General features: G+C 36.1%; 1 protein-coding gene across 3 annotated transcripts in view; it reads left to right on the top strand.

Moving 5' to 3' along the window:
* Positions 1-13,204, top strand: part of gfra4a (GDNF family receptor alpha 4a) — a 292,438-nt gene that overhangs the window by 178,884 nt on the left and 100,350 nt on the right. Inside the window, exons 1-2 of one of the 3 annotated variants that reach the window (XM_073919161.1) lie at positions 8,862-9,001; positions 9,179-9,261. The gene's annotated coding sequence lies outside the window, so the exon portion shown is untranslated. 3 annotated transcript variants of the gene reach the window in all.

Raw genomic sequence — 13,204 nt, 5'->3', positions numbered from 1 at the left:
TGTACTGTTTATATCAAGATGAACAGGCATTCAGAGGTTTATTCATTTTTATTTCTGAAATGGGATCAGTTGTTTTCCCTCACTGTAATGCAAGCAGATGTCATTGTTTCCCACCACAGCAACTGCTGAATTTCTTCCTTCCCCACTTTATCTGAGGATTCCCCAGTCCACATGAGATGTGGCAAGACCGCAAAAAAGCTTTTCGCTTACCGTGCAAAAAGTCTTTAATTTTTCTTCCAACTTTCCAGAATGCTGGAAGCATGTTTATGATGCCTTAAAATGCTGTCTAGACAGTCAGTTCGCCATGTTTCGGAACACAGCTTATGTGAACAGAAATCCCCTGTAGCCGTAATACTGCTGCACTGCTGGAACTGTCAATAGTGACAAATAAACTGCAAACCTAGTAGCACTTATAGAGAGGGCAGAGTGACAGAGGGGCTTTATGTGTGTGTGGACGGGGTGGGCTGGGGGGATATGGATGTCATGTTGTGACACTTGAAGCTTTATAAACAGCATTAGGAGGAAGAGCTGTCAGACACCTTTAGCTCAGCGATTTCTCACAGCCCTGATGAAGTATAATCCAGCCGCTCGAGCCTTGTTTCGAGCAGAAATTCCTCATATGGGGGAATGTGCGCACGCACGCGGACACACACACACACACACACACACACACACACACACGTAGATTCCATTTCTGCGAATGTAGCACTTTCTGCATGTGTCATGAGTAGCGAGACACAGTGGTATACACAAACAACGGGGGCTACAGTTTATTGTTCATAGTGAAACTGCATGGGTGATAAAGCATTATCATGATCTGGTTTATACCGTGTGTGTGTGTGTGTGTGTGTCTGTGTGTGTGTGTGTGTGTGTGTGTGTGTGTGTGTGTGTGTGTGTGTGTGTGTGTGCGCTTGCGTGCGTGCGTGCGTGTGTGTGTGTTAGAGAGCAGAACTGACACACTGAGGGGGATTTGAGTTGTCTCTAAATATCAATAAAACATATTGGTCATTTTTATCATTCCCAAATATTTAGACAAAAAGAGTGTTGGGAACAAAGAGTGAACATAACGGAAATAAATCTTCTGTGTTTCACTCAATGAAAGATGTTTAAACACGTTTAACATTATGTATTTGAATTATTTATGCAATTTCTAACCATTTGTATTACATGGTTTATAAATACTATTGAACTTAACGTAATGTATAATCTGAAGTCATTATGTATTAAGCTGAGTATTAACAGTTAGTTTGTATGCAGAACTATAATACTATCAGAAAACAATTAATTTACCACATTGAATAAAATATGAAATTGTGAAGTTGAGTTATCTTGTAAATCTTGATGCTGGTTCGATCCTCGGCTCAGTTGGCATTTCTTTGTGGAGTTTGCATGTTCTCCCTGCGTTTATGCGGGTTTCCTCCGGGTGCTCCGGTTTCCCCCACAGTCCAAAGACATGCGGTACAGGTGAATTGGGTTAGCTAAATTGTCCATAGTGTATGAGTATGGGTTGCGGCTGGAAGGGCATCCGCTGTGAAAAAATGTGCTGGATGAGTTGGCAGTTCATTCTGCTGTGGTGACCCCGGAATAATAAATAAATGAATAAATGAATGAATAAATGCACAGTAATCTCTATACTATAGTTAATGTATTTGAAAATGTTACAATTAGTTGTTGATTTCAGATTGCTTCATTTCAACAATGTTTTTTACAAGCATGTCTTATCATTTCATTAATATGTTCATAAACATTTTTTAACATTTACATTACATTTACATTGAGTCATTTAGTAGACGCTTTTATCCAAAGCGACTTACAAATGAGGACAAGGAAGCAATTCACACAACTATAAGAGCAACAATGAATAAGTGCTATAGGCAAGTTTCAGGTCTGTAAAGTCTAAGAAGGAAAGTGTTAGTAATTTTTTGGTGTACAGTTAGTGCTATATCCAGAGAGGCAATTGCAGATTGGGAAGTGAAGTGGAGACTAAATAGTTGAGTTTTTAGTCGTTTCTTGAAAACAGCAAGTGACTCTGCCATTCTGATGCAGTTAGGGAGTTGGTGACTCGGTTTAATGAAATGATGTCGTATGTTCATAAGTTCATCACCCTCATTTTATTCAGATCCCTGTGAACCTTCATTCATCAATTTTACACAAATTGAAGTTGCAGGATGTAAGTTTGACACCCTGTGGATGAACTAGGTATTGCAGTCCTGGTTTAAAACACATGCAAGCACAGGTTGCCAGATTGACAACACCAACAGGAGCGTGTCTGACTATCGAGTCACAAGGATGATTTAAGGCGTGTTCTAAATAAATGCAGCTGCACATGATAAGAGGTACATTATTCATATTAAAACACGTTTTTGTCCTAACCGACACCTCAAACTTATATTTTAGAACAAATAGGACAAGCTGACAATGATTCCTTTAGGTACACCCTATGTGCTTTATTCAGTGCTAAAAGCTAATAATGTGAGTTTTAATGCCATTTTACATTACATTTATTGCCATACTAGTGAAAGCAGCAGCATATGTTTATTAAAATCTATTGAAAATAAAATAAACTGTTTGAAATTCAACTTTAGAAATTTGAATCAAAACCAACACATATCAGTGATTTAGCATCTACGTTTAATAATGTTAAAGAGGTTTAATATGTGTTTATTAGATAAAAAAAAAATTACCATTTTGTCGAAGTGCAGTAAGTGCACTGAGTGTTTTTCTGAATGTCTGTATTTTAATTTCTGCGATGTTTTGTCTGGTGCAAACAGCCAAATTGCTTATCACTGATTATCTCGTCACATGTCATGTTGTTAGGATACAGGCTTACAGTAACCTGTTTACCTAATGTTTAAATTAGTAATATTTATATTTGCTAATTAATAACCACCTCATGTGGAACTCTGAATCTGCGTCTCATTTCAGAGTCTACTGTTAATTGGAGGTCGCATTTCTGTTGCGGACACATACTTTGAGAACCTTTTTAACCAAATTAATGAAATGCTTTGTTTTCCACACAGGCAACCTGGGGTGCTGAAATATAATTGGCTAAACTTGGATTGGGTGGGTTAAATGACCAAAAGCAAAGACAGACTTTCTGCCACATAGCACACATTTTTAAAGCAGAATATCTGACTTTAGTATTGTTTTACAGATACACAAGAATTTTCACTTAGCATGGTTCTTAAATATCTACAAATAAATAATGGTATTTTTATGCTGTAGAAGAAATAAATACTTACATAGAGCACCCTTAAGACAAATGTGAGAGCTCCCTTATCCTCCATAGACCGCAATGGTCCCAAGATGTTCAAAGTCCAGAAAACATTCCTTGTGACTTCAGTGGCTGAACTGTGATCATAATCATTTCTGGATTTTGAAAGTTTTGTGACCATTTCTTATATCTTAATTTGTGTACCAAAGATAAACAACGGTCTCAGTTGATTAACATGACATGAGGGTGAGTAATTAATAACAGAATTTGCATGTTTTGGGGGTGAACTAATCCTTTAACTAATGCCAAATATAACTGAACACAGTTTAATTATGTACAATTTTTCTATTGTTTTTATAAATCATAATTGTGTTCACAGGGAACAAATTGATGCTGGTTGTAAACATTTCTGATAAATGCTTTTAAAAAATAAAATCAAATAGACCTGTAGTACAGAACGCATGGCTGTTTCATCTGTAGAATGACTTAACTGATAGTCATCATGGGGTGGCTCAGTGTTTAGTACTGTCGCCGCACAGCAAGAAGATTGCTGGTTCAAGTCTGGTTGGTCCAGTTGGCATTTCTATGTGAAGTTTGCATGTTCTCCCAGTGTTAACGTGAGTTTCCTCCAGGTGCTCCGGTTTCCCTCACAGTGAATGAGCGTGTGTGGGTGTTTCCCAGTACTGGGTTGCATCTGGAAACATATGCTGGAATATTTGACAGTTTATTCCGCTGTGGTAACCTCTGAATTAAAGATTAAGTCGAAGGAAAATGAATGAATGATAATAGTCATCTTCACACTTAGTATATTAGTTTGTTTGTTTAACCTTGTAATCCTACTGTCTTGCAAAGTTATGCAATTCAGATGCATAAATCTAAAATTATTTCTAAAGAATTTTTTGAGTGTTCCATCTAACTCCATCTTATTTTAGTTTAAATGAAGTTTATGTGTAATAACCCAATGAATTATAGATGGGTAACTCGTATCTCTTCTTCAAAGAGTTGTAAAATGTTTCATGCCATTGGGAATCTACTTCAGTTTGGTATTAGAGATGAGCAGAGGCGCTAAAAAAATGAGAGGCGATAAGAAAGAGGGATGGAGGCAAGAATGAACGACTGGCCTGGGGGCGGGAAACAAAAACGACTGATGGATTTGTTTTTGGATTATCGGATTAGGCTATAATTCCCACTTTTTGAAAATTGAAAAGTGTGTTTAACTCTTCTATAGGGAAAGAAGGGAGAGAGACGGATGGATATAAAGACATGGGAAAGATAAAATAGCACACAAACGTCATAGCATCAACATTGTTGTACGTCAGGAGAGATGTTGCTATTTGAGTCTGTAACTAACATGCTCAAGCACATAAACGCTGAAATGGTTCAAGGAAAGTGCAGAACATCACAGAGGAAATACAGGTTCTTCTGCAGTCTGTTTGTTCTGTTGCTGAGAAAATTGATTCCTGGGATTGAAATCTACTCTTTTTCCTGTTTTCTCTCTGCCTCATTTTCTCTTTTAAGTCTATCACCATCTCGCTCTCTTTTTTTTTTTTTTTTTTTTTGCACACTCTGCAAGCTGTCTTTTGATTGCATTCTCATACAGTTAATTAGAGAAGGGATCTTATTGTGAGTCATACATGGAGATACAAACCACATCACGTTTTTATTTGACATTTTGACTGCCAAACTACATTGCAGTAAATCAACTGAACTGCAATATGCACTGCTTAAAAGTGTGTGTGTGTGTGTGTGTGTGTGTGTGTGTGTGTGTGTGTGTGTGTGTGTGTGTGTGTGTGTGTGTGTGTGTGTGTGTGTGTGTGTGTGTGTGTGTGTGTGTGTGTGTGTGTGTGCGTTTTAAAAACAGGAGGGGGTGTTCATATCAGTAATGTTTGTAAAACTCAAGTACAAATTGCTTACAGATTTTGAAATGGAAAATTGATCACAGAGAAAACTGAGATAGCGCCGGATAAACAGAATTATACAGAAATGAATGGAAAATTGCGTTCATAAATTTCCCTTCAAGTCGCAGTGCTCTGTGGGGACTTCCACTCCTTCATTAGAGCTTATATAATTCACAAACTGAATATGAGACTGCAGTCCAGATGGAGTTTCTTCTCTCCAGCTCAAATAACAACACACTTGTACTAGAGAACATCATGATTTATTACTAACCTAGTCCTAGACCCACACTAGATCAAGTGACATGGTCGAAAATTAGCATCACAACAAATGCATTTTTGATTTGCACTATAGTTACACATTGCAGTACATTGCTGTTGCATTGTTTTGTTTTGTTTTTTGTTCATTTTTGCTTGAATCTTTTCCTGCCGTTAGCTATAAACCAAGAAAGTAGCCTAGGATGTGCCCATGGGCCTTGGAATAACTTTGCTTGGATTAAAGACTTCTGGAGAAGCAACAGTGTTTTCCTCAATACTGGTAGAGCACCTTATGCAAATAAAACTCAGAGACAATTACTTGCCTGCAACATATCTAGTGACAAGGTCAAAAACTAGCATCATCTTCGCTTTTTTATTTATTTCTAAGAGCATTTCTTTCCATTGTTTACATAAAAACAAGAACTAGGCTGATGTTTTGTGTATTTTTGTTGCATCTTTTACATCATCTGATGAATAATGTGCTGTTCAGCATCATTGTTTGAATAAATGATTCACTCACAAAGGCTTTTTGCTTGTTTCCTTTTTGAGTGAGTCAGTGTTATTGAACGAATTGGCTGAGTGACTGATTCAATGACTCACTCAAAATCAAAGCTTGCATTTCTCAATCCAAATTAATGCACTATTCTAAGCATTTGTGTAGTATAAGTATGTTCCGGAAGAAATTATCAACATGAAAAATGACAAATGACTTATTAAACTGAAAATAACGAAGGTTTGTTTTCACATCATTGTTTTCGACTTTTATGTATGCTGGTCTTTATCTACACAACAATATCTAATTGGGGGCTTTAAAATATTGTAAAGTTTTATCTCCCTTCAAAACTTCAAAAGTGCAAATTTGGGAAAATGGTTATGTCATAAAAATGTGTTTAGCCCATAGGCATGTGCAAATGCTTGACAACTAAAACACCATATTGGAATAAAAGGACTATGTGTGCAGGCATGTAATGTGGGTTATTTTGAATTTGATCAATTAAGATTCTGTAATCTTCATCAATTCTGTTCTATGAATATGCACTATGCTGTATAAAAGCTAAGGATTTATTTAATAGTACTGAACCTAAATGAACTTAGTACTTAAATATATTATACAACAGTTCTGTCTGGTTCTGGAATTTGATTGTCTGGTAGCCGTGTGATATTCTGCCTGTCATTGAGGAGAGCAAAGAGAGTTGATGTTCTGCCACAGGATGGCAACAGAGACAGCATAATTGCTTAGGGGTGGAAAAAACTCATTTTATTTGCAAAAAACTAACACAATTTATTTGCACAAACTAAACAATCACAGTTTAGTCAAATCATTATAATACTGGTAAGTGGCACTCTAAGTGAATCTCTCTCTTTTATATGTTGTAGTGCTGTATCTATCTGGTAGTGTTTGATTTGCTTTGAGTTTGGGGTTAATTATTGTGATATCTTAATTGCAACAGAGAAGTACTGGGAAATCTTTGTAGACGGATGGCATTTCATGCCGTTCAGCCTTCTAATCTTAAAATGTTAGCAAAGACACCTGTTTTGTCATCAATTTATGCTAGAGAATAATTCAAATACTAGCTCTAAAGTTTGTGAAGTAGCAACGGTTTCTGCTAAACAGCTGTAGCAGTGAAGAAATGACAGAAGAAAGTAGTTCCTCATATAAAGGATTTTTGAGACTGTGTAATTTTTATGTACACGGTTATATACACAAACTGTTGTAAACGCAGTATCACACTCGTAGCAGTGTAATGTGGCTGTATATCGTCACTAGTTGGACACTAAAGCACTTGGCCTGCAGCTGCATACCAACGCATGCCTCCCACTAGTGCAGATATACAGCCATGTTGCACTCCGGTAATATTGCTCATATACAGTATACTGTATATCCCCCTATTCAATAAAATTAAGCTAGGTTAAAAGTGATTTAATAAACTAATATTTTAACAGATATAGTGTATTAGAGCTGAACATAAATGCTTTTTACACTGCCTTTTACCAAATAAGGAAGTTGTCTCTGAAAATACTGTGTTCCAGATTTACCATGTCACATCACAAATTCAGCCTGTGACTGGCAACAGTTTACCCTGTTAGCGTAGATCCATAAAAAAATATTCAAGCATTTTAATGGCTTTTTATTTGTTCAGATATATGTGCTTAGGGCACTTCATTTGTTAAACTATCACAGTTGTCTTTGTGTAATGAATGGTAAGGGTTTATCAGACTCCCATGCTGGAGACCCCCAAAATAATCTTTCATACTATAGTAGATGAGTGCATAATAATGCTACATTATTTGGGGCACACCTAATGTTTAGTTCCTGGATGATTTCTGCAGAATAAATGATTTTTGATTTAATTACAGATTTATAAATCTTTATTAATTCATAAAGATAGTCATTTCTTAACACCTACTAGCGTAACCGTGTAACCTCAATGGAAAAAAAAAGTTTTGGAGAGTCTTTCGACTCTTTTATAAGTTTTTCAAGAGCTCATGTCAAGAGAGCTCCTCTGAATCCACATTTATTATCGCAATGTCTGTCAGCAGCCGTAGCCACAAAGGGACTATTTGTGAGCACAAACTGACAAATTGAACACCCTATGGTCTCGTGGACTTCACTGCCATGTGCAGACAAATCCAGTAAACCCACGAGTCTACATAAAGTACAATTTAGAGAGGACTTTAAAAAGTGAAGACTTTTTTGTGTCAGGAATAAGGCTTTTTTGACAATTTAATGTCAACATCATGACAAATTACAGTCCATTTATATGTCTGTGATCTATGATTCGGGTATATGAAAAGAGAAGAGTAAATTCACAGTTTGTGCTGGTATAGTTGATATGACACAAGACAAATAACCTACCATCTCTCTCTCTGTTGATTTGGCTTCAGATCAGCTAAGCTGAAAAAGCCCCTCGCGCCAATAACCATATTAGCAGCCACAGAGGAAAAGGATAACGTTTTAAAACAATAATAATAATAATCATCATCATCATCATCTTTATTGTTGTTGTTGTTAATATTATTATTATTATTATTATTATTATTATTATTATTATTATTATTATTATTATTATTATAAGATCATTTTTCACCTGCTTTTTAATGTTCTCAAGCTTGTTAAAGTTGAGTGGATTTCAGAGCTATGGTGAAAAATTGTTCAAGATATCAACCCTTCATCAATTCTTTTTAAATGCATCACTATTCTCTCTTGAATTGAGCTTAGTTTTTGACGGCAGAAGGCACTGTATGCTGGTTTTTAACCATACACTCAAATTCTCATGTGGAAAAGCACTTGTGTGTTAAGTTGGTTTTTATGTTACAAGACAACACACAGCTCACAATAAAATGAATGCTCTTGTAGTTCCCTTAAAATTTTCCCAACTTTTAAAATTATTATTTTAAGGCCAGGACAGACCAAGCTGATGGTTAGCAGTTGTGCTTTGTCAGTTTGTCGGTCGGTCAGCGCCAGTTTATCTAGGCAGTTTTGTGTGTTACCCACATCACCTCTCGTTGGGTCAACATTGGAGCTCATTAGTTCAATTCAGCGTGTAGAATTGGCCTCAGCTGTCGGTTGAAGAAAACGATATGATTAGTTATTCAGCAACAATTCAGAGAACGTAAAGTAAAGTGACATTAGGTAAACACTAGCTAAAAAGGAGCATGGAGGCCGGCTGTATTTTTACTACATTTTTCAAATATTTGCAAATAGGATTATATAATTATCAGACATATTTACAGGAGTGAATCTCTCCGTTGTGGGTGACAATTACTGTGATAATGTTACTGAATGCTGCTTTTTTACACTTTGTACAAGTGCATCTAAAGTTTCGATTTCCTATCCTGAACGTGAAAACTATTGCCCTGCGCTGCTGTTGAAAGACACATTCTCCAATGCAGGTACGGAATGCGCTCTCTCATTTCAGTCAGCTTTTGTCTTTTTGGTGGTATTGTGTAGGTTTTGGTCCAGACATGAGGTGACAACACAGTTCAGTTTTTTGGGACTTGGTGATTTTAGGTTTAACTAGGATTTGTAAGGAATTGGATTAAAGCAGACTATGGCTGTTTATAAAGCATATAGCGACATCTTTTAATTCAAGCTCAGAATCAATTCAAGAGAAAACAGTGATGGATCTCAGAAGCAATTTCTTTAATGATTTTTCACAACAGCATTGAATTCTGACTGGCTCTTATTTGTTGTTGTTGTAGCTTTAACAGTTGGCAGGAAAATAATTTTGTATATTTTTAATGCAGAAAGTGATTCCATTGATCCTGTGTGTTAAAAATTTTAGTTATGATGAGAGAAACCAACCTTTTGTCTGATTATGCATACTTTCACACTTCATAGTAGGAGATTTGGAGTATAATGTAATGTAACGTCAGCAGCCAAAAAGGATATGGCCAGTAATTTGAACTTTTGAAGTGTGCATCCTCTTTGCAATCCCATGAGACCATGGTAAATGGATTGTATACTAGTGAGGTGATGAATCTGTCACTGTATTTCACATGATAGTAACAACATGTTTTTTGTTTTTTTTGTGCTTGCATAAGAGGCAATTAGAGGATGTCATGTTCCTCTACCATTAAGACCTTATGTTATTTAAATGGTGGCATATCATTTCTGTTTCTACACTGTTGCTTGTTTACATGCCCTCTCTATATCTGTGCATGCTTGAATATAGTTTATATGTCCCATCAGTGAGCATTAAAGTTAGGGACGCTTTCACATAAAAGTCAAAGTGACGTGTAAATAAGCAGAATTTGTGCTTTGCATTTCACCCATACGAATGCATACTGTAAACACTGCAGTAAGAGCTGAACACACCAACATGAACACATACCTGAAGCAGTGAACAAAACAGTCACTATTTGTAAACTCAGTCAGAGTGCCATATGTCCAGTCCAGCCATTTACACCACCAATATTACCTGGCTTTTGACAGCACATGCACATGGGACCAGGGGCCTGTTTCAGTAAGGAGGTTCAAACAACTGAATGGAGTTTAAACTTGAACTCTGAGTTGACTTACCGAGAGATTAAAAACTCTTGAGTTTTCGGTTTCAGAATAGCTGATCTGAGCTGGGTCAATCAACTTTGAGTAGACCAACTCAGAGTTAAGCGCGCACACCGTGACTATAAAAAGGCATTATCAATGGAGCGCAGATATTATGAGTGACAATGGCAACATCTTAAAAAAAGAGATCACAGTTTCTTTCTCCGGCTGAATTTGATCTGCTCATGCAAAGTTATAGCAAATATGAGCGTATATATTTAAAAAGACGCAACCATCAGTGAAACAGAGACAGTTAGCCTGGGAAAACAGCTGCTCAAGTTAATGCATACTTTTTAATTTAAAATATTTAAATATTTAAGTATAATAAAATAAGTAATATAATGTGTGATGTTTATAAAATGTTTCTAAACTTTTATACACGTTGATCAGTTTTAATAGATTTAAAAGTGCACTTGTGTGTCTGCCTTTTTATTAATCAAGTGATAGAGTTTGATATAACATTTAGAAGGTAAGCAGTGCTAAAAATAATTTTTAAAAAGAATAATAATCCCATTAATCTAGTTACAGTACATGTCAAAGGTTAAGCTAATTATTTATGAAAAAGGACAAGCCTCGTACGTGACTTTGTTCTGTGTGTGACAAAAATGTAGTAAATATCTAAGTTTTCATCAAAATATATTACATAAACTTGTGCAAAACTGGACTATTGCATAAAAGATGCAAATAAAGCAGCGTTTTTATCCAATAAGTCAAAGAGAACACAATCGTCACTTCCTGATTAACTTGCGCCAAATATCAACGGTAAAAACAGAATTTACTGTGGTAGAAGAAGCTGCGTCAATAAATTCTTTATTTAATAAATGTACTTGCGCCTCAGAGACAGAAGACAATGCTGACACGCAATGAACACGTGGGGGCGTTTGAAGCCAGACGCGGAGACTCTTGACACGCTCCTGATGCTCAGAGATAATTAATAATATACACTAATACTGAGGCAGTTAAGGGATTTTAGAATGATTAAAACAACATTTAAGATGTTCTTCAGTGTGCTCAGTCTGCTGGTTTGTCCATTCACACACATTTTCATCATCCTCTCTAACAAACCTTTTTTTAGTGCACATACTGTAATTTGTTAAGTGCACTTAGTTTATGCAAATCTTTTCTTATCAACTAAAAGTTTAACCTACTCAGTTATGCACATGTTTTATTATGCATATTTTTAAAAGTTATGTGAATCATGCCGTTTCCATCAATCGTTTTTATGTGCATCTCCAAAATGAGCTCTAAAATAGGTGTGTGGAAATGTAAGGCTAAGGCGAGAAATACGCTTCATCTTTAAAAAAAGGGGAGGAGACCGACAGAGACTCAGAGTTTAGAGAATAAAACCTGCTCTGGACCAGGTTAGATTCACAGAGTAAGTTACCACGGTAACTGACTCTGAGTTAAAGTTACCTTTCTTTCAGAAACAGGTTTGACTTACCCTGATTTCTTGAGTTTAACAAACCTGCCATTTTGAAGCAGAAAACCCAGAGTTTCTCTTATTTCAGGGTTAAAATACTCTGAGTTTTCACTTAACCTGCTTTCTGAAACAGGCCCCTGAAGTCCTCACGGTTTATGGCAAGCCATTTTAACTTTTATTCATTCTCAGTTTATGTACTCTTGATATAAACAATTAAATTCTTGATATTAACAATCAACATTCTTGCTATCAAATTCAGTTTTTGATATTAAAAAGGTAATTGCTGATATCAATATTACATTTCAACTAGTAACAACATTAATTCTAGATGTCAACAATTAAATTTTTGATATCAGCAATTAAATATATGTAATCAACATTTACCTTTTTGAAATCAAGAACTGAATTGTTGATATCAAGAAATAAATTGTTGATATCAAGAATACATATCCTGAGAATGAATAAAAGTCAAAATGGCTTGCCGTACATGGTATGCATTTATCCATGTTTAAACTAAAATGAATTTAAGCTTTTGTTATTTAATCAACAAACCTCAAATTGCAAAGAGTAAGCGTGTTGGGGATTTGATCATTCCGAACCTGTGAGAGCTTCTGAATGTTAGAACTCAATTATATCCAATAATTATGTCAACGAACCCCTGATAAATCAGGGACAAAGCCAAAGAAAAGTGAATGAATTATGTCAACGTAACTGACTTGACGAGAATTGTTTATTCCTTGGAACGTAAACATTTGAGAAATCATGTTATCTGTAGCTCTCTCAGGGCTATATCAGGGGATCGGTGTATTGTCTTAAAGGAGACCTATTATGCAAAAATCACTTTTATTAGGGGTTGTGTGGCATTTGTGTGTGAATATAACCAGCCTCTTATAATAATAATAAAAAAATTATTCATTCTATTGTTTATAATTACACTTCATCAAAAATTGACATTCTCCCTTTGTACATGTCATCAGAGGGGAAAAGCCCCACCCATTAGTGATATTAGGTGTGTTCAACTTCATGCAGCACAGCGCAGATCGATCGAAATCTTAAAGCGGTGCATGCTGGTTAGAAATCTTGTGCGGATTAATACTGCGCCGACGCCATGTGACTGTCACATGTGGCATCAAAGTACCGCGACAGCGCTCTGAGATCAGACGGCAGACTCAGACCGTGCAGCTTCTGAAGAGGGACTGCAGGAGCTCTGATGACGACACTGATATTACACGATTGGCCGAGTTCACCACATGACAACAAACACGTGTATTTCGGGTTTATAATTGGACAAATTCCGATTGAAAAGTTTCAAAACAAACAATTCACTTTTCACACCCTCTCTATCTTGCACACATCATGCTTATTAAAAG

The sequence above is a fragment of the Danio rerio genome, chromosome 13, assembly GCF_049306965.1.
Source record: "Danio rerio strain Tuebingen ecotype United States chromosome 13, GRCz12tu, whole genome shotgun sequence".
Lineage (NCBI taxonomy): Eukaryota > Metazoa > Chordata > Actinopteri > Cypriniformes > Danionidae > Danio > Danio rerio.
This window is presented reverse-complemented; position numbering and strand designations above follow the sequence as displayed.